Consider the following 23,646-nt stretch of genomic DNA (forward strand, 5'->3'; position numbering starts at 1 on the left):
CTAAATATTTGAGGTAACTATTATCCTCATTTGAAGACAAAAAGCTCAGAGAGTGAGGTAGCTCTCGCAGAGTCACAGGATGAGCAGGAGGCAGAGCAAACCTCCATCATTTTCCACATCGTGTTTAAAACCTCAGTGAGGTACAGATGAGGGCATAAAAAAATAAAATGACTACCTTTTATGGTTTTAATAATTATGAGATAACACTAGCTATAAAAAGTGATGAAAGTATAATAATTAGTTACTTACAGAGTAGCACTATTCAAGAATAAAGAAGAAAAAAAAGACTGGAAAGCAGCAGGCCCCCACCTTTTTGGCACCATTCATTTCCTTCACAGCCATCTTTGTATCACTGTTTCTTGTTTCGTTTTTTTGGAAAGCAAGAGTTGCATATCTAAAACAGAAAAGCAGAAAACCAAAAGGTTTTTCATTGACTTTACATTACCTCAAACTTAATTTTGTAATCACTGGCTCAAATATAGTTTTCACAATAATAAATGCTCTTATAAAGGTTGATATACTAAGCCGGGCGAGGTAGCTCACGCCTGTAATCCTAGCACCCTGGGAGGCCAAGGCAGGTGGATCGCTCAAGGTCAGGAGTTCGAGACCAGCCTGGACGAGACCCCATCTCTACTAAAAATAGAAAGAAATTATATAGACAGCTAAAAAATATATATATAGAAAAAATTAGCCGGGCATGTTGGCACATGCCTGTAGTCCCAGCTACTCAGGAGGCTGAGGCAGTAGGATCGCTTGAGCCCAGGAGTCTGAGGTTGCTGTGAGCTAGGCTGACACCACGGCACTCTAGCCCGGGCAACAGAGTGAGACTCTGTCAAAAAAAAAAAAAAAAAAAGGTTGATATACTTAGTTTGAAATCAGGAAGAATGTTTATTTAGGATAACTAAATAAAAACCAAATTAAAGATGAGAAATAAAAGACACTAAGCATTTCTCATGAATTATCTCCTATTAATTTTATATTAAAATTTAATGTAAAACATTTGCAAAGCTGATATATGATAAAGTTACAGAAATTAGCAATCTGGGGACTATTTATACTAAAAAAATTAAAATTAATTCCTATGTTCAAACATAACCTCCAGATGACTCAAAGGCTTGCAATGTGAAAGTCAAAATTTAAAACATTTACCAGAATATTTAAGAGAATATCTTTATGGCCTTGTTGTGGGGAAATATTTAGACCAAAAAAACAAGAAAAGTTGAAACATCGAATCAGAACTTTAACCATATAATTGAGAAAGTCAGGCAAGAGCTATTCCCATAAAAGCACCAGACCTAGAGAGTGTCAGTGGAAGGATACATACCAAATCTGAAAAGTGGTTGTTTTCAAATGATGGGACTATGGATAATTTTTTATAGCCTCCTTGTATTTTTGCATTTAATTGTATTTTCTAAATTTCCACACAGTATGTATAATACTTAAGAAAAGAAAACCCCACAGCTTGTTTTAAGGATTCAACAAGATGCTAAAAGAATCTTTCACATCAGGTAAATACTACTAGGATTATAATACTACTTTAATGAACTGTATTAATACCACATTAATGAGTAAAATTTAGAAAGCATATACTCTTAGGTGACTCCATTAAATAAAATTAAACACCTATTTTCTAACAAATTTCAATCCCAACTACAAACAGGATTCTCTCTTAATTGATAAAGATTTTCATATCTGAAATAAACAGCCATCATTTTTTATCAGCAGACAGCAAAGTTATTTCCATCACCATTGTGATTTGAATGATCTGACAATGTCACAAAATAGAAAGTAGCAACAGACAGATTGGAAGAGATTATATATAGATGATGTAGCTATCCACCTAAAAAGTATAAAAGTGTCATCTAAAAAGTAATTAAACTCAGAAATAATAGAATACAATTTTCTGAGCATCTACTATGTGCCAGGCTTTACTCCTAGTGCTTTACATATTTAACTCATAGTAGTTTCACAACATCGCTATGACAGTACTGTCGACCTCACTTTATAGACAAAGAGGAGGCTGAGGTACAAAAAGGTCAAGTAAATTGCCCAAATTTATTCATCAAGTTGCTGACAGACCTGGGAATTGAGCCAAAGTTCTCTCTTTCTGGAGCCCGTTCTCCTTAACTAAGGCTCTCTACATTCCCTGTGAAACAGTGCGTAACAAGATAAAGTACACGGAAGTCAATCAGTCTGCTACATACCATTAATAACAAGCTACAAAGTATAATCCAAGAAAGATCTGATTAAGAACAGCACGAACTAATGACTGCAGCTATTTGTCTATAATGACTGCAACTATTTGTCTGCATGGCCCCCTGTACTAGCCTGGGACCCTCCTGTGGGAATGGCCTTTGACTTTATCCCCACTGTGGCTGATGTCTGGTACAGAACCTCTAGTGAGCAGCAGGCACACAGTAATGCACATTGGACTGAATTTGGGAAACACACCTGTAGTTAGTAGAAGAATCATAAATTGAAATTTCAGAAACTAGGTATTTCTGGAAATGAGACCTTCAATCAGCCTAAAAAAAGAAATAATATGAAGTTCAAAAAGAAATCTTGGCATACCTCAGATACTGAAGGGCAGAGGCCACCAACATGTACCAAATAACCTTTATCTCTTCGTAAGGGTTCAGCATACATTTCTGCTTGTAGAAAAACAGAATATACCACAGAAATGATCATCATTGTATTGAGATGTTTAAGAGAAAATGAAAACTTGCTAAATATTTTGTGCTTTCTTTTTACTATCACAAAGCTTGTCAAAAAGTTATCAACAAATATCAGCATGACCAGACTGAAGACCAAAAGCCTGGAGTACAGTGTTAAGATTTCTGGGCCTTAATCGTATCATCTTGAAAAATAAATGGGTATGGATTAGTTGATATTAAGTCTCTCATAGCTCAAATGAATAAATTACATCTAAATGGAGTAATCAGTTACAGCTGTCCTCTGGTATCCCTGGGGGACTGGTTCTAGGACTCCCTGCGGATACCAAGATCTGAGGATGCTCAAATCCCTTATATAAAATGGCATAGTATTTGCATATAATCCACACACATCCTCCTATATACCTTAAATTACCTCTAGATTACTCACAATACCTAATACAATGTAAATTCTATGTAAATAGTTGTTATGCTGCGTTGTTTAGGAAATAATGACAAGAAAGTTGGTTGAATCCATAAATACAGAACCCATGGGCTGACTGTACATCATGACTAAAAAAGTCTGTCATTTGTCCCTGGTTCAGAGAAGTGCTATGAGAACACTGGATGTACACAGGATCTTAACTCCGTAGTGTTAGTGCTGGCTAGAGCTAGTGGTTTCAGAGACCTCTTTACACACATTCCTTTGTTCGGGAAATAATGTACCAAGAAAACCTTTCAATCAGACAAATATCAACAGCAGGTATTATATAGCTTGTGATAATGTTAAGAGCACATAAGAAAAAAACAGACAAATTACTTGAGTTAGACAGCATGATCTTGGAAACCACAAATACTTGGATTATAGATAATTATTTTTCTTGCTTGACAAAAAAAATCAAAATTCTTAGGCTGTCATCTCATAGTCAATATTGTGAAGGGAACCTGGTCTGAAATCAAAGATTCACTGAATTGAGACTTGAATTACTAGCAAATCCTATACCTGGCACAGAGGGAGTACACAAATATTGTTGAATGAATCCATGAGTACTTTTACTTATGTTTTAATAATTTTTAAATAATGGGAGATTTGTAAATTTTATTGTGTTCATTAAGTAATAATAGTAACAAGAGTAGCCTAGCACTTACTGAATGCTCTGCTCCAGGCAACACGCTAAGCAGTTTATATACACATCACCTCACATGATTCTCCCAACCACTCTGTGAGGGAGCTATTATTAATATTATTTCCATTTTACAGATGTTGATACTGAGGTCATAGGAGTTTAGGTCACAAATCTGTTAAGTATTAGTGCTAGAATTCACGCAGAGTCTTTCATCTTTAGGTAATTAATACCTAACCTTCATTAACTTACTTCATTTAATTTGTTAATCTCTTTGGATTATAAATGTATTCTACAGAGAAAATAGTGAAACTACCTAGCTTTACATTTTTATATTGCAGTGAAAAAGAAGTAAAGAGATATAGTACACTAAAGGAGTCAGAAGGTATACATTACACCTATCACCTAACCCTTCACTAATTCAATACAAAATATCTACTGGATACCCTATGGGCTGCACGCTGTACTTGGCAGTGAACAAAATCCCTGATCTTGCTGAGCTAGTATGTAAGGGTGGGAAAGCAGTGAACCAAGTAATCAATCAAGTATCAAGTAAGCAAGACACACAGTCTTGTGACAAGTGATATGGTGGAAAATAATGCAAGGAAAGAAAAAAACAGTTACAATTAAACCAGATGATATAATATTTTAAGTTGTGTATATGTATTAATATATGCATAAAGAAATGCATTGAAATGCTCACTAAAATATTCATAGTGGTTACTGAAGGTTGCAGAAACTTCAGGTAATTTTAATCTTCTTATATTTTCATATTTTATTTAAAAATCTTAGTAAGCCATTATGTATACAAGCAGAAAAAAATAAAACCATCGCTAACATGGAAAATTTAAAAACCCACAGAAACATACAGATAAAAATAAAGAGAGGTAACCGCATAACTATCACAAGAAATGATAGAATTTTCTCTAGTGCCTGTGATTATTCTAACTATTATAAGCATTTAAGGGCTATCTAAAGTTGAAAATATTCCTGAAATAGATGAAATTATTAAAGTGAGGGAAAGCAAATAGTTTCCATCACTAATACCGATTTGATAGATTAGTACTGGTTACCTGAGGAAAACTGAGAAGTTGGTTTTGTTCACCAGGTAACCGCACCTGGAAAAGTGTCCAGTTAGGGCTCAGTGGAAAAGAATGCAGCTTATCTACTTGCTAACTAAATCTTGGGTTTAAGCTTTTAGCAATTTTCTGCTCTTTAAAAAGTTGACCTCCAACTGGCCAATTTCTCATTTTGTATAAAGAAAAGCCGCAAACAGGAATAAAATATTAAAACAGCTCAGGCAGCCAACACAACCCAGAAGCAGGTAAGTATTATTTTACAAATAGGTTAGGATTCCTCAGTAAATTGTTAAACCAACCTGGTGTAAACTTCAGATTCCATCTATCTTGTTCTATTTGATTTTCTTTCCTTCCTCAGAAGTCAAATCCTGTCAGGTTTTCTTTAGCATCAAACCAGTCTTCACTTATTTCTTGGTAATTTCTACAGTCTCATAAATTGAAAACAACGAGCTATGAATTACCTACAATGTTTAACCCTCTGAAAAGTTATCTAAAAAGCATGATGAATCACTATGATAATTACTTGTTTTATATACAAATCTAAAGATGAATATTAAGCAAAATAAGAGAACCAAGCATAAGGTTTCTGTGAATAAGGGATTTCAGCAGTCCCGGAATAAAAAGTTCTTTTCAGTTTGAGTGATCTGCTTCCTAGTTTCCCTTTAATTAATATTGATTCCCAGTTTATTAAAACTGTTACTATTCTGATTTTTAATTGTTATTTATTGGAAAAAAGACATTATCTTTATATACAGAATAAGAGAAAACTTCTTTAAAAGGACTAAGTAGTGCTGCAGCTCTTTATATCATTAAAATTAATGATCTTTTTGGAATGACCATAATCTCTTTTCATAGAGGAGAAAACTAAAAAAATGTACACAATTTACAGAGATACAATTAGACACAAGAAAGAAAGTTTTCAAATTGGAAACATGAAGCAGAATAAAAGTCCGTATTATTATTCAGCATTATCGGATATATTAGGTGACTTTAAAGACAAGTCAAGCAAAAATAAGAACATACTTAACATTCACAATCAGAATGATGCCATTGTAGTCAATTAAAAATATTTATTTTGATTTAATGAATAAACACTAGAGATATTTTAAACCTTGACTGTTTTCTGGCAACTATGAAAGATAATATATTTTTATACTAACTTTTATCATCAACTTTCAGTTGATCAAAGTCTACATTTATATCACCATTTTTTAAAATGTCTTTCTTGGGTGACGTATTTTGTTTAGGATGACTACTGTCAGATAACAAAGATATCTGAGGATTAAGATAATAAAAACAGTAATAAGGACTAGCAATTATTGCGCTTTTACTATGTGACAGGCACTCTTCACTGGCATTGTTTAGCCCGTACAATAACGAAGGCTATGAGAGTAAAACCATCAACCTGACTTCACAGATGAGAAAACTGAATCTAAGAAACTCATTGCGCCAAGTCACATTAACAAGAATTAGGATTTGAATCCAGTCTGTGTATAGTCACTCTGTGCTAACACTAGTATTTTGGAAAGTGTGGCAGATACACACTAGAAGTACTTGAGATAACTTTGGGAGGTATGTATAAATATTAATAACATTAACCTTTAACAGTTATGTATTTAGTGTATGCTTATGTATATCTTTTATTTATGGGAAGTAATATTTCTTTCTTATATGTAAGAGTGAATTATTCTTCACACTTAAATTTTTGTGAAAAGGAGAATCATTTAAAGAAAAATACAGAATAACATTACAGGTAACATAGGGCTATGGTAAATTGTGAATATGGTACATGAATAGCTGAAATTTAGAAATACTATACTACACTATACTGGCTTTCATGCATAACTAGTTAATTTAATGAGACAGGGACTAAAATGTAATCCCAACTTAAAATAGATATTGTTTTATAGCCAAAAGTATGATTATAAAAATTGTTACATCTACATCTTGTACGTTTAAAAATAATTTATTCTTCCTAAATAAGCAGTTTATACCATTGGTACCATTGCAATGAAAATAAAGCCCTTAAGAATTATCATATAGTACTAAATGTATAAATTGTTTAAGCAAAGTATTAATACGTAAGAAATTTAAGTACATGAAAATCTCGTTATGAATCTGTTAATTCTTTGTGGATAACTGAGTTTTTTAAAAAATGAATTTAACGATAGAACAATTTGTTAAAACAATTTACTTTTTATCATTCATGTTAGTAGAAAGGAACATATATTAATCAAGTATTTCACTTTGGACTTGGGAATCCATCTTGGGGGATTACCTAAGGCCACTCAAAGAATGAAACCTTAAAGTTAAGACCAAAGTCAGAAAAGCAGAAATAAACTTCAGCTTTCCTATTCCATTGCCTCCTGGCCTGATAATGGAATGTAACTTATGTTACTATAACACTTTATAATTTGCAGGGTGTTCTTATATAGATTAAACCATCTTTCCTGATTGTCATCTGACCAAGATTCCCTTGGTGGAAAAAGACAGAATGAAAAAACTTATGAGGGGCATTTAAAAACTATTTTCCTCATTTCAACAAAGGAGAAATTAAAACTTTGCTCTACCTAAAATAAATGGAACATTACTTTATTCTACCTCATGACATGAAGGTGCAAGATATTAGTTTTAACTACACTCATGCAACACATGATGGTGGCCATATATCATGGATTTGCCCGGGACAGTCCAGATTTATACCTATTGCTGTGGTGAATGATTAACATTACTATTACTCTCTTTCATCCTCAAAAGTCTAGTGATTTGGTGATAAACTATATGCTTACCCTACTCAACATATATTGCTGATATCTGTTTCATTAGGCTTAAATACACCATTATGTTCCTCCTAATTAAAGTAAGCTATAAAGTAAGCTAGTTGAGTGAAAAGAAGGATGTCGGAGTCTCTAAAAATTATAATTTACTTACGCCATAAAATTAAAGATTTGGGGCTGGGTGCTCTAAACTTCTGACTTCTGTCATCAATGGTTTGCAATGTGGGATATGCTCGCCTGAGGGAGGATCAAGATGATCTACTGGGAAGTTAGAGGAAAATACTAGAACTTCCTTTTTCCTATTTTTTTTTTTTTTTGACAGAGTCTCACTCTGTTGCCCGGGCTAGAGTGCCGTGGCGTCAGCCTAGTTCAAAGCAACCTCAAACTCCTGGGCTCGAGCGATCCTCCTGCCTCAGCCTCCCGAGTAGCTGGGACTACAGGCATGTGCCACCATGCCTGGCTAATTTTTTCTCTATATACATATATTTTTTAGCTGTCCATATAATTTCTTTCTATTTTTAGTAGAGATGGGGTGTCGCTCTTGCTCAGCCTGGTCTCCAACTCCTGAGCTCAAACAATCTGCCCGCCTCGGCCTCCCAGAGTGCTAGGATTACAGGCGTGAGCCACCAAGAACTTCCATTTTTATTTTTCATCTTTTAAAATATTAAGCTGTAATAATGATTAGTATATAGAGTGACAAAGATGCCTGGTGGCTACTATGTTATTTCTACAAGAGTTACTAGGAACAGAATAAGGAGAATGTGCCAAATTAGATTCATGCCTAACCATACTGGAAAATAAACATAAAAACAAAAGATGTTATAGTATATAATGTCTTAAATTAATCTGCTTCAATTTATCTAAATGTGCCTTTTTCTATACCTTGAAAGAACTGATTTTATGTTATAATATAAATGGAATATTAACAAAAGTGTGGAAGACTTCAACTGGGGAATTTTAGTTTAAGAAATCTCTAATTTATGTGTATAATCTTGAGGTTCACAAGGTATTAGTCAAACAAGTCAGGCTTACTGTTCACTCTCTCTTTTGGTTTTTTTTTTTTTTTAAGACAAGTGCAGTAGTGAGAAGAGGGGAAAGAGCAGAACAAGGCGTTCAGTCTATAACTGACGGTGAACAATCAATCGAGATAACTGACTACCTTCAGACCAGCCTGTTCACTCTCATATTAAAATGTAAGACAATACAAGGCTAAACTTAAAGAACCGCTACTACATTCTTCCCCAATTGCTAAAGATTTTAAAGTCTGAAGATACGAAATAATGGAACACTCAAACTGCTGATGAGAATGTCAAAGAATAACATCAACTTTGAAACAATTTGCTCTTGCTTGGTCAAGGTGAACTCTTTAGACTTTAGAGCCAATAATTTCACTCCTAGGTATATGCCCTAGAGCAGGGGTCCCCAACCGTTTTTGGCATCAGAGACCGGGTTCATGGAAGATAATTTTTCAGAGGGGGGGTGTGGGGAGCCATGAGGAATGGCTGTAAACACAGATGATGAAGTCGCTCATCTCCTGCCATGCAGCCCCCCAGTTCCCAAGTTTAATGGAAGACAATTTTTCCCACAGACTGGGTGGCAGGGGGCGCTATTCTGCCACCTGGTCATGGGGGGCACAGCCCTAGGGAAACTCATGCACATGTTCACCAGGCTACACACACACAAATGCATAAAAGAGCAATGTTCTTAATGGTCGGTCGCATTGGGTATCAACCCAGATTATAAAAAAACTATAATGGATAAATCTATTATGGTACCAGCCATACAACAAAACAATAAAGAAAAATGAACATGAAATTTAGCTGCCTACATGAATATGGATCAATCTTATAAATAAATATAATATTGAATTAAAGAAGAAAACACAAAGGATCACCTCCAGTTATGACTCCATTTAAAGTCAAAATAGGCAAGCTAAACTGTATTGTTTAGGGATACATATATAGATGGTAAAAATCATGGAAGGAAGTAATTACCATAAAAATCAGGATAGCAATTCCACCAGATGTTGGAACAGGAACATATGTAATTGGAAAGGACACAGGAGGCTTCTGGGGTGCTGACAATGTCCTATTTCTTACCTTGAATAATATTTGCTTCACAATACATTTGTTTCATAATTATCATATGTACATTTATGTGTAAATAAACCCTTTTAAATTATCAATTTTTTGTATCATAATGGTATTGTGGTTAAGTCTTTTTTAGGAATACATATTGAAATAATTATGGATAAACTGATATGCCTCAGATTTGCCTTCAAAATTATAGCGGAAAGGAAGAGAGTGGATAGAATAAAGTAAAGAATTGAAATTGTTGAAGCTGAGAGATGGATACGTGGGGCTCATTATACTACTGTCTACTTTTGAATATGTTTAAAAGTTTTCATTAGTACAAAGTTTTTTAAAAGCCTTTATGGAAATAACTAAACAATGAAGACATACACTAGCTTCATAAATAGGAATACTCTTATCTATAGATTTAGTGCGAGTCTAATCCAAAGTCCAACAGGGCTTTTGGAAAACTTAATAAACTAATTTGAAAATTTACATGGCCATTCCATGTAAATATAATATATAAATATAAATATTTATATTCTGTATAAATATTTATACAGAGTGGCCATATACATTTTAAGAATTGCCAAAACATTACAAAAGAAGAAGAAAAAGAAAGGGACCTGCCTTCCCAGGTATCAGGACACTGTAAAGCAAACTGCAGAAGATACTGTGGAGTTGGCACGATGCTGAACCAGTGGGCTAATACAATCTATAATCGAACGCATCATGTATGGGAGCCTGATATACTATTCTATACTGCACACCAGTGGAGAAAGGAAAGATTACTCAGTAAGTAGTTGTGGAACAGAGGGTTCTCCACATAGAAAATAAATGCAATTAAATCCCTTCTTCAAAAATCAATTCCAGGCTTCTGTGTAAAAGGCAAGATTTTTCAACTTTTACAAGTAAATCTGGATGAAATCTTCATTACCGAGTGTAAGAAAACATTCTTAACACAAAAACATACGCTGAGAAGATGTTAGGTAAGTATGTTTTAACACATATAACCAACAAAGAATTTGTTTTCAGAACATAAAGGGAGGCTTAAGAAAAAACAGAAAAATGTGCAAAAGACATGAACAAGCATGATTTCACAGAAGAAACCATACCAAGCAATTAAGCACATAAAGAAATGCCTAACCTCTTAGCAATCAGAAAAGAACAAGTCCATGAAATCCCATTTTACCCATCAGATTAGCAAAAATTTAAATGTCAGAAAAAATCAAGCATTGATGAAGATGTGAAAGTGGAACTTACACACAGTGACGTGGGAGCAATTATCACTTTGGAAAATCATGTGGCACTATCTTGTACAATTGGTCATGCCCACACCTCACAACTGAGAATTCTACTTCTAGATATATGTTAGAGAAACAAGGATACTAAAAGTCAGGGGGGTACTAAGATATAGGTACAAGAATTTACAGCATAGTTTGTAACAGAAAAAACTAAAAACTAGAAACTACTCAACTGTCCGCCACTAGGACATCTGTGTTGGGTGGTGGCTTATACCTGTTTATTGGTGTGCATCATTACATAAGTTTTATTTTTTTTGTATAAAAGTTTCAAAAGGAATTAAATCTTTTATTTTAAATATTATTGATTACTTTATCTGATGTCACATTTTAAGTAACTAAAAATTGCAACAACCTCATGTTTGCTAAGAAATGACTCGCTTTGGCCGGGCACGGTGGCTCACTCCTGTAATCCTAGCACTCTGGGAGGCCTAGGCGGGAGGACTGCTTGAGCTCAGGAGTTCGAGACCAGCCTGAGCAAGAGCGATACCCCATCTCTACTAAAAATAGAAAGAAATTAGCCAAACAACTAAAAATAGAAAAAATTAGCCGGGCATGGTGGCGCATGTCTGTAGTCCCAGCTACCCGGGAGACTGAGGCAGGAGGATCGCTTGAGCCCCGGAGTTGGAGGTTGCTGTGAGCTAGGCTGATGCCATGACACTCACTCTAGCCCAGGCAACAGAGTGAGATTGTCTCAAAACAAAACAAACAAAAAAAAAGACTTGCTTCATTTTGAGGTATGTAGCTTAAAAACTCCAATCTGAACTGAATAAAGATCAATTTAAGAAAAGCATTAAAGCAAAATTTCCCCTGACACTTACAAACCTACAAAGACATTATGATTTCAAAAAATAAAAGGCTTTCTACTAACTTCTTACCCCCTTCCCCATATTGAACTCACACTGAATGCTGTGGACATTAGATCACAACGGACAGCTCCGAGCTGGTTAAGGACACAAACGACAGGGTGGGCACACCAAAACCTGTCTGTTCCACTGTTTTGCCAAGAGACTTTCTAGTTTGTTTTCAAGTACATATGGCCAAATTTGAACTTTCTTCACAGTTATATTAAAGGAGCTGCAGAGGTGTAATCCACAAGGAATACCATCTGCTACACCCCAAAGGGACTGTCTGCAACAAAACACGGTGGCCACTCCTAAGGCAGCAGAGACAGTTCCAGTATATTAAATGGCCTTTGGAACTTCTAGGTTTAACAGTACAGGTAAAACATTTCAGTCGGTCCTCTAAGATGCCTTTCTAGAACGTACGGTTCTTTTTCATTTCTCAACTGATAATTTTCTATTTTTATTAAGTGAACTGATTTATTGTCTTGAGATGACTGGTTATAGAATGTGGTTTTGTGTGAAATTAAACAAATCAAGAACATGCACATTTGTGTTTTCAGAAAAAGAAAAAAAGACATTTCTATTACACTCACGCCTCACTTAGGGTGTGGAACGTGGTTCCCCAAAGTGGAGGTGCTGAGCGAGCCTGCGCCGTCCGGGGCGCCTTCAGCACAGCGCTACGGAGACACAGCGCACTGACCAGCCGCTCCTCTGCTTTACACAAATCCCTGAAATCAGGGAATGCCCCAGTTAGAGTGTCTCTGGCCACCTGTCATAGAATTGTTGGTTAATCCCCTCGGGCTGCACGAATGGCTCTGATGTTTCCAGAATGTCTAATGGTCTTACAGCAACCCCAGCTCTCTACTGTTCTGTCCCCCTCCGTTTCCTCAGTCGCTTCCCCTGAAGAAAACTCGAGCTGTCCACACAGTGAGCACAGTGCTCTCCCTTGGCTTCACCAGGGCAGGTCCTCCACCGGCACCAGCGCACATTTGCACACCCCATCATTATAGGTTAAAACTGTACAGCAGAACAATAAATGGCAGAAAGAAAAGCCACCACCAAGAATAAACAACCTTATTGCAGAACGTGCTCTACACTCAGTTCCAGACAGCTGAGGGGTCCCGGGGGGAGTGTGCGGAAGGAGCAAGGTGGCTCGCGTGGCCAGAGGGGACAGCGCGGCCAGTCAGTGCTGGTTCTCAGTCGGACGCATGGTGAGCCAACCACTAGAAAAAGTGCATGTCCTTCCTCTTCATTTTTAGTCAAAACCATTCAATGATAAAAAGAATAAAAACCAAAGACGTTCCATGACCTGGAAGGCCAAACATGAACTGCCTTTGGTCACCTCTCTGGCCTCACTCCCACCCCTGGCCCCGCGGCTCGCAGCCACTCTGCCTTCTTCAGTGTTCCTCTCGCACACACAGCTTGGCACTTCCTAATCCCTGATGAAAATGCTCCGCCCTCCGGAGCTTTGTGGCTGACGCCCTTAAACCCTTGCCTGTGTTTCACCTCACTGATGCCTTCCCTGAACACCCTATTTAAATTAACATCATCATTTCTCACACATTCTCTATCTTCCTTGTTTTTATTTCATTTCAGAATACTACAGGGGTACAGATGTTTTGGTTACATGGATGCTTTTGTCATTCTCTATCTTCTTTTCCCACAGAGCAGTTATCATCCCCTGATATCACATACACATTTGTACAGTAAACATCTTCTCCACTAGAGTGAGAGCCATGAGGGGAGAAATGATGTCTGTTTTATTATTATTTCATCAATACCTGGCTCATTATAGAAATACCAGAGTGTTACTAATTGTACAAATGTATGGTAACTGCATATGTGTCTAAAATGATACATTTCAGAGACAAACAGTATCACAAATTATCAGTGCCATGTGGGGAAACATTAGATGGGAAGGCAGATAATATAAACAGAAAAGTGGCATTTTTCCCCCTGTAAATCAGTGTTCATTGTTTTTAAGCTCACCTTAGAAGTTCACCAGCACTGTGATGCACAACAGTAAGTAGGTAAAGAATCCACTACAGTTCTGTAAACAGCTAACAGATCTTTCTCTTTTGTTTCAAACTAAATTGCAAGGCAGTGACCACCCAATTTAAAATCCATAACCTTTGCTGTATCTGGCAACAGCAACTCCAGCACTTACAGTCAGTTAAAAAGTTTCAGATTACCACGGCTCAAAACATTGGGACCTTATTATACTCTGTATTGTACTTTATTAAAATGAAGGAGTAGGAAGAGAAAAATGATTCTTATGCTACTACTGAGAAAAATGCATTCTATTTTCTTCTCAATATCAGGTTGTTCCTTTTTCACACATGGAATGTGCAAGAGCAGGGGTGATAAAAGAACAAGTGGGAGAACTGGCACGCAGCACTTTATTTCAGTAAATACTTTAGAAAAGATAATTTCAGAGATGACCAAGCAGCTTTCAGATAAGGCAGTCTTGCTACAGTCCAGTAGAACATTAAGGATATTTTTGCAGAACGTAAAGAGACATAAAATTATTAATGCTTTCTTTAAATCTGTTTCCTGATGCCAACAAGCAAGGTATTATCTCACTATGATGACCACAGGCCCTGCAGGCCAAAAAGGTTAAGAAATCAGATGTCCATGGAGTTTCTGTGGAATATTTCACATAAACATGTATTTATTAAACAACACAATGCTGACATGTTAAATACTGTATGCAAAAAAAAAACAAGTTGCAAATCCTCAGCAGAAAATGTATTTCTGATGTTTCATTCTTGTAACTCTAAGGCTTCATGTTCCTGCTACTTAAATTTCTAATCTGTGCCTTTCTACTTTAGCTATTGATAAGTATATCTTTATAACATGCCTGAATAGAAGTCACTTTATTATAATGTGAATACTGGCAAGCAAACAATCAATCAATCTTCAAAAAATATAGCAATCTGACTTCTGGTTTCCGATCTGTAAGGAGCTTAGAAGTCATCATTCCCATCCACAGAACAAGAAAAAGGCTGAACAAATGGAAAACCCAACATCTCAGATCCACTGGAGAAATGAGGGTACACAGGAAACTGCTGTTCCCCAAATGAGAGAGACAGGCAGGCAGACAGAGAACCACAACTCAGCCAGAACAGAAACCCACAAGCAGAAACTCTGCAGGACCCAGTACCAGGCCAGGAAAATCTAAACTGTAATTTATGCCTAGCTGGAGGCTCAGCGTAGACAAGTTTAAGAGTTAAAGACTCCAGGGGTGCCTGGTCTTAGGCAGGCCCCCACACAGCTGTGGGTTTCACCTCCAGGAACCGTCCTACCAGGTTCCCACAGTGAAGGTCAGAGAAAGTCTCCTGTGCCTCAGCAAAGGGAGGGAAGGCAGCCATGGTGCAACACACCAGAGCATTCTGTTCTCCTAGTAAGGCTGGCCCTGGAGAGAAACTTCACCGGAGCCTAACCAACCGGGTTTCACCAAAAACTAACCAAGTTGGGGGAGGGGAAATAAATATCCCACTCCAGTCTGCTCCAGCCTTTTTGTCTCACTTGGGGGTAGAAACAAAACAAAACTGAGAAGCACTTTTGTGTAGGTCACAGCCAGGGGCACAGACTCACTGAAAACCTGAGAACTAACCATGGCACTATCTAATGTCTCCCCTCCCCCCACTCCTTACCACATAACAGGATGACAAAAGAAACAAGCGCCTTATTACTCTCAAACTCAAAGACAAGAGAGGACAAACATAAGGGCACAAGAGGAAACTTTATCCTCCAACACCTAAAGCTAGTAAATAGAAAATAGTAAAAGTAAATAGTAAAACGGCCTAAACCCAACCAGATAAACATAAAACCTCACAACAAATGTGTATTTACCATGGCTCCTTTTACCCAGTATATCATCATGTTCAACAAAAAATTACAAGGCATACTTAATATGGCAATAGGACTCAAGTGTTCCACAATCTTTTAAAACGCTGTTGAAAATGTAATCTTTGATAACATGGTCGATTATAAAAAGTCAGGATAAGCAGGGATATTCAGCCAACACTAGCACTATTCAACATTATACTAGAGGTCTTAGTTAATTCAGTTAAGTTCCAAAAGGATAAACAGTTTAAATATCAGAAAACAACTAAAAAATGCCACTATTTGGAGATATTTGGAAGACAATAAGCATTTCAACTATCAAACTAACTGAGAACCAGGCCCAGCAGTGCATGCCTGTAGTCCCAGCTACTCGGGAGGCTGAGGATGGAGGATCACCTGCATCCACGTGTTTGAAGACCAGCATGGGCAACATAGCAAAATCCCATCACAAAAAAGAAAATGATAATAACAAAAATAAAATTTAAAAAACTAATTCAAGTGTTCAGCATGGTGTTTGCATTAAAAATTAGCATATAAAAATTATTAGGTTCCTATATATTAATCAGTTAGGAAAATATAACAATAGGACTTCAAATAGAAAAAATAAATCCATAAAATACCTAGAACAAATCTAACAAGAAATATGCAAACTTACATAATAAAATTTTAAAACTTTACTAAAAGAATATGAGACTGGGCGCTGTGGCTCATGCCTATAAACCTAGCACTTTGGAAGGCTAAGGCAAGAGGATTGCTTGTGCTCAGAAGTTCAAGATCAGCCTGAGCATGAGTGGAACCCTGTCTCTAGAAAAAAATGGAAAAATTAGCCGGGCGTGGTGGAGCATGCCTGTAGTCCCAGCTACTAGGGAGGTGAGGCAGGAGGATCGCTTGAGCCCAGGAGTTTGAGGTTGCTGTGAGCCAGACTGATGCCATGGCACTCTAGCTTGGGCAACAGAGTGAGACTCTGTCTCAAAAATAAATAAATAAATAAATAAATAAAAGAAGAAGTGCCAATACCTGCCCAAATTCCTGACCTTCAAAAATGAGAGGTAAATTATTAATAAAAGAATTGCTCACTAAAACCACTAAGTTCTAAGATAGTTTGTTATATGGCAATAGATAACAGGAACCCGTACATGATTATTTTCATTTAGTTTGTATATATTTTGTTTGCATACATTTTTTAACTAAAGATTTTCATGTTTCTTGAGGAAATCTTTGTGTAACTATCCTTATTGGCCAAAATGAGGTCATCCAATTCCTATCAAGATTGCAAACTGTCACAGGCTTCTGATCCCAACAGAATCAACCCTGGGAAGGAAAAAGCATAGAAGTAAATCCAGATTCCAGGAACAGTAACAGCAGCAGCAACAAAAACAAACAGAAACTGCTGGAGATACCAGAAGCTGTACTGAACTTATCTGAGAGGAAACTGGTGACCAGAAGCAAAGGGCAGCAGAAGTTGGAGTTAAAAGACAGATTAGCTAAAAGCTTTTTTGAATTCTGCCCTTGTCTCTCCTTTGATTGTCCCTTCACCACAGAAATTAGCAGCAACAGCCTAGATGTCTTTGACAGCAAGATAAAATGCAGACAACACAAAAGCCCTGTGGGGGAAGGCTGTGGAAACAGGTGCGGTGCCCTCGGCGCTCACCCTTCCTGCCCCCACTCGGGCTCCCACAGCAAGGCCAGGGGTACGGAGCCGAGAGGGAGTTACGATCTAAGGACACTGCCTCTTCCTGATATTACTCATTCTGAGAGTGTACGAAGCAAACCCTCATCAGAAGTTGCCTGATGCAGCATCAGCCAAGAGGAGACTCAACAGCTTCAGCGGTGCCAGGCGGCTGGCTGACCTGAGACTCAGGCCCTTCCTCTCCTTAAACTCACCTGGACTGACACAAATTCCAATGCACATTAGAGTAAGTAACTAATACCCCCCCCAAGGGGCATAGACAAACAGATACATCTGGAGCATAAAACTACTGTAAAAGAAAGACAACACACTAAACAATTTATGCCATCTGAAGTAGAATTATTGGAATGGAGGATCCAAGAATACAGCCCTGAGAAGTCAATGAGAGATGTAAGCACTACGAAATGAAAACAAGAAACAACGAAAAAGAATCAAGTAGAAATATTGAGCATGAAAAAGAGACAATATCCAGATAATCGGAGTTTCAGAAGGAGGGGAGAAATAAAGCATTTCAAGAAATAATGAGGGTAACTTTCCCAGAATTAAAGGTAAAAGAAGTCAATATTATAATGGCTCAAAGAGCCAAATAACAGAGGAAACTATTCCTAGAAAATTTAAGTTCACCAAAGAAAAAATTCAAAAACACTGAAAGAAAAGAATAGACCAACGCCAAAGCAAAAGAATAAGATTAATATATATCGCAATAAGTAACACTGGATACAAGATGGAGTAACCCAAATTCACAATCCATACTTTTTTTTTTTTTTTTTGAGACAGAGTCTCACTTTGTTGCCCAGGCTAGAGTGAGTGCCGTGGCATCAGCCTAGCTCACAGCAACCTCAAACTCCTGGGCTCAAGTGATCCTCCTGTCTCAGCCTCCCGAGTAGTTGGGACTACAGGCATGCACCATCATGCCCGGCTAATTTTTTGTATATATATATTTTAGTTGTCCATATAATTTCTTTCTATTTTTAGTAGAGACGGGGTCTCACTCTTGCTCAGGCTGGTCTCGAACTCCTGACCTCGAGCGATCCACCCGTCTCGGCCTCCCAGAGTGCTAGGATTACAGGCGTGAGCCACCGCGCCCAGCCCACAATCCATACTTCTTGAGGCAAGGGTTTTTTCAGAATTTAAAATTGCTATAGCTTGAATGTATCCTCTAAAAAGCATGTGTTGGAAACTCAATATCCAATGCAACAGTATTGGGACTAAGGATCAGCCCTCACGGACGGATTCATGCTGGCCCTGCCTGAGAGTGCGTCCATCAGGAAGGGTCCATTGTAAAGGGGCGAGTTCCCCCACTGCCTCGCTTTCTCTGCCCAGCGAGATACCAGCCTCTCACTCTTGGACTTCCTATCCTCCAGAACTGTGAGCCAATAAACTTCTGATTCATTATAAACTACCCAGTCTGTGGTATTCTGTTACAGACAGACAAAACAGACTAAGACAAAATTTTTCAGATTTTACAAAAGTAATATGGTATATATCATATATTATGTAACATCCAGAGCAGTGTCTAAGGCACTGACCCATAATTGAACTCATTAATATTTTGAAGCAAAAATCTATAAATACACTAAATGAGATGAATAAAAGCCATAAATACCCTCATGTCAGTTAAGGTTGGGTTCTTCTGTCAAATGAGCCATAAACAGCCTCACGTCAGCTTGTTGGGTTTTGTTGCCAAATGAGTTACAAGAAGTCCTTTGGTTTTCAGATCTTTTTTTGATTTTGGAATTCCAGGTAAAGGATTGTTACCTCTATTTTAAAAGTCTTGAATTAAAAGAACTTTACATTTAGAATTTTCCATCCAGACAAAATATCATTCCAATATGTTAGGCAAAAATATTCTCAAGAACACAAAGCCTCAGAATGTCATATAAAGCCCACTAAGCACAATCTTGGAGGAATATTGAAAAGAAAAAGAAAAAGGGAGGGACAAAGTAAAAGTAGTCAAATGCCTTGATATCGAACAAAACTCTGATCTAAAATACTAGCAATACATTCACTGGGGACGCGGAGTCAGGACATACACCCAGAGAACATAAGACTGCGCTAGAGTATCTGTCATATGTGGAGGAAGAAAAAGCTACTTTAAGTGTAATCAATATGCAGAAATAAACAAGAATGGGTCTAAAGGACAACAAGCATGAGAACAATAATAGAAAAAAAAAAAACAAAACCCCAACCTATGCAATGAAAGGCAGGAAAGGGGGGAAAGGACCAAAAGTAAGCCCAATTAGAGTAATTACAACAGGGGCTGAGGCAGGAGGATCATTTCAGGCCAGGAGTTCACGACTAGCTTGAGCTACAATGAGAGCCCGTCTCTACAAAAAATAGAAAAATTAGCTGCGCATGGTGGCATGAATCTATAGTCCCAGCTACTCCAGAGGCTGAGGCAGGAGGATCACTTGAGCCCAGGAGTTTGAGGTTGCTGTGAGCTATGATGATGCCACGGCACTCTAGCCTGGGAGACAGAGCAGGACCCTGTCTCAAAAAAAAAAAAAGGAATTACAATAATGTTAATGAGTTAAACTTGCCAATTTAAAAACAAATTAGGCCAAAAATTTTATGGTGGGTTAAAAAATGATAAAGCAATATAGTCCCTACAAGAGACATATTTAAGAAAGGATACATCAGATGAGTATGAATCAAAATAAAGCTACAGTAGCAATCATAATAAAATTTAAGGCAAAAAATATCATAAAGGACAAATTCAGATACTATATACTGATATAACAAAAATGTATTATCATCATGAACACATCCATAGAAAACAAGAAAGCTTCAATATACATAAGGAATAAATACCACAAATACAGGTGTAAAAATTCAAGTGTAGTTGAGAATTTTAACATCAATTCATCAAGAAGAGAACAATATAAGTAGAGATATTGACGATCCCAGCAAAAAAACTAGAGAATATCTATTATATTCATGAGCATACAGCACATACACACACTGGTCATATAATAGAAAAGGCGTGCCTCAAAACACTTGAGAGGATCAATACCAGACAGACTATATTCTCTTACAAAAATAGGATGAAATTAATGACAAAAAGATGGTTTTTAAAATCTCATGTTTGGAAACTACATAACTAGATAATTCAAATTAAAAGGTAAAAACGTAAACATTTTTTAAAATACTTACTAGCACTTAATGGTAATGAAAATTCAAGGCTACCCTCTAACTGGATCAACTTGGCTGACTTGTCATTCCCAAACCAATCACTGCGGCCAAAGGAATGGTAAAAACCAGTGGGTTCTTTAAACCAGGAGACTAGGATTAGGCTGATTTGCTTAGGCCACAGGAATCCGCAAGTATAGCAGAAGCAGCAGGGGCAGTGGGAAGAAATCTGGTATCGTATCTGGAAGAGCAAAGAGGAGATACATGGAAGAGAATGGAGGCAATGATGCCTACAGAGCTTTAATTCCAGTTCGGCCACAATTCCCTAAGGTTAATTACTGATCATGTAATTTGGGATGGGATCTCAGTTTTCTTAGGTGAAAAATGAAAACACTATCTAAGAGTCCTTTTAGCTCGAGGAGTTTGCAATTACATCATGATGTTTTGTTCAAGCTGTAACAGGGTCTGGCACATATTGGTATGTATGTACAGAATGAATGAGAAGTTTACCACATTCAATTTGAGAGATTCTTAGGACTATTACCTAAAACAACTAATGGATTTCCAATAGATAAATGGGAAAAGGATGTAAAATTTACAATCCACAGAGGAGAAGCTGGTAGGCTTCTTTTAAAATGTTCAAAGTTCCTAATTAAAGAAATTAAAATTAAAAACAAAAAATGCAACTGCCATTTCACATCTATGCAATGAATTTTAAAATGTGGTAATCAATAAAGGGAAAGAAGTAGAGAAACTACTAATTGCATACACACTGTCAGAAATTATTGAAAATGTTTACATTTAATGCATTAGTAACACTTCTGGAAATACAGAAATAATCCTGAGTAATCCAAAAGAAAGCAAAATACCTATATGGACAAAAATGTTTTATTGTAGTATTTCCTATTATAATAGGAGGGAAAACCCAGATGCAACATAATTGTATAAAAACCAGGTAATAATGAAATTATGCTTTAATGATAGATTATATAGTCACTGTCATAGTATTAGGAGAATATATTTAATAAATTGTATTATTTAGGAGAATCTATGGAGTCCAATAACCATGCAACATTCACATTAAAATTGCTATGACCATTTAATTTTTTTTTTTTTTTTTTTTTTTTTTGAGACAGAGTCTCACTCTGTTGCCCAGGCTAGAGTGAGTGCCGTGGCGTCTGCCTAGCTCACAGCAACCTCAAACTCCTGGGCTCAAGCGATCCTCCTGTCTCAGCCTCCCAAGTAGCTGGGACTACAGGCATGCACCACCATGCCCGGCTAATTTTTTGTGTATATATATTTTAGTTGTCCATATAATTTCTATTTTTTTTTTTAGTAGAGACGGGGTCTCGCTCTTGCTCAGGCTGGTCTCGAACTCCTGACCTCGAGCAATCCTCCCGCCTCGGCCTCCCAGAGTGCTAGGATTACAGGCGTGAGCCACCTCGCCCGGCCATGACCATTTAATTTTTAAAGTTATTAAAACCTCAAAGCTTGTGTTTAAAAATCTGACAAATTTGGTGCCCTGTGTTTTGAAAATGTCTAGACTTCACCAAGAATGGGCCAGTAATCATGACATTTTAGATATAATTCACAGAAATATTAGCTTCCAAGAGTATTTTATTTTTATACTAAAAGAGAATGTAATATAGCTACTCTTATTGAGTGTGCAACTTATGACAGCTTTGGACTTTTTAAATAAAACGTGTGGAAAATTTTCAACTCCACTATGCCAAAGAAAGTATTGGTCTTAATTGTACTAAATGCTTTATATTTTATCTGTTTCATTGGCTCAGCTCCACATGAGACCAGAGCCTGCCTTGATTTCTGGAATGCTGCCCCAAGGCTTTTCTCCTAGGCTTTGTTGCCAGCGTTGCAGCTGCACAACCAATGCTCATTAAAATGTGAGTCTATGAAATGCAGGTCTGTGGAAACTGATATAAAGGATTTCATCATCTTCTCACAATTCACCATGAGGACTGAACTCCCACTCTTCCCAAGCCATACAACTACCTGAACCCTCCTCTACCAACTCACACACCAGATAGAATAAATGTAGCAGTTCAGTCTAAAATATCCAAATAAAAACAGTCATAAAGGAGAAAATGGCACAGTAACGAACCTTAAAGTCTGGTAAAAGTTATTTCAAAATGACTTCTAATACTCATGATGTAGTCATAGGTTATAGCTGGATACTCATACAGTGATGTGATTTTAGAAATAATACTTCTCAAGAATAAATACCTGCCAGAAAGAATGGACACTCTGCAATAACAGTTCCAGAATAACAATTTCAGGAACTTCAAGTGAGGAAAACAAAAACCACAAGGAATTTACTCAAAATGCAAAATACTGCATAAGCTATTAATTTTGTTGTAGAACACTCACACCCTAAAATTTTCTTGGAAATGGAGGAAAAAAATTTAAGGACAATTTATACTTCTTTTCCCTTTTTTACCTGGATCTTAGTATTTTCAATTAAAACTAAACAGCTCAAATTCTCTCATGCCAAGTAAAAAGGACAGTCAGTTTTTTATTAAAACATAATATTTTGAATGTTGGTATACCATTGGAATTCTTATAACATGTAGAACCTTAGAATTTTAACTATATTGGAGAAAAGAATTAAGGTGAGCAAAACATCTTGGGGTTAAGTACACACAGCTGAGTCTGTTCCCTGGGCAATTCCTTTACAGCTAACTAAATAAAAGAAAAAAATGGGGGAGGGGGAGAGTGAAGGGTATTATCCCTAGACAATCTGATTATACAACATGTACTTTAAATTACAGAAACAAAGCACACAGATAACAGTTCTAAAAAGTGACTATTAGTTGCATTTTTTAGGTAATCAAACTAAAATCTTTAAGTGTACTTCATAACTTCATAAAGCTTTTTTAAAGTATATGAGAAATACATGATTTTTCTTTTAAGAGATGTGGTCTTCCTCTGGCACCCAGGCTGCAGTGCAACGGTGCCATCATAGCTCACTGAGAAATACATCAAAATGCTTGTTAAAAATATAGATTAGGATCCCCTCATGCCCCTTAGGACGGCTATTACCAAAAAAACAAAAAATAAGTGTTGGTGAGGATGTGAAGAAATCGGAAACCCTGTGCACTGTTGGAGAGACTG

The 23,646-nt window shown here is 36.9% G+C and overlaps 1 long non-coding RNA gene and 1 pseudogene across 1 annotated transcript in view; both read right to left on the bottom strand.

Moving 5' to 3' along the window:
• Window positions 1-6,614, bottom strand: part of LOC138381412 (RNA-binding protein 44-like) — a 172,765-nt pseudogene extending 166,151 nt beyond the window's left edge.
• A 10,297-nt stretch (window positions 6,615-16,911) lies between these two features.
• LOC138381903 (uncharacterized) overlaps window positions 16,912-23,646 on the bottom strand; it is a 33,171-nt gene continuing 26,436 nt past the window's right edge. Inside the window, exon 4 of the long non-coding RNA XR_011233188.1 lies at window positions 16,912-17,009. This is a non-coding gene — a long non-coding RNA (uncharacterized lncRNA). The remainder of the gene's footprint in view (window positions 17,010-23,646) is intronic.

This window comes from Eulemur rufifrons, chromosome 3, assembly GCF_041146395.1.
Source record: "Eulemur rufifrons isolate Redbay chromosome 3, OSU_ERuf_1, whole genome shotgun sequence".
NCBI lineage: Eukaryota > Metazoa > Chordata > Mammalia > Primates > Lemuridae > Eulemur > Eulemur rufifrons.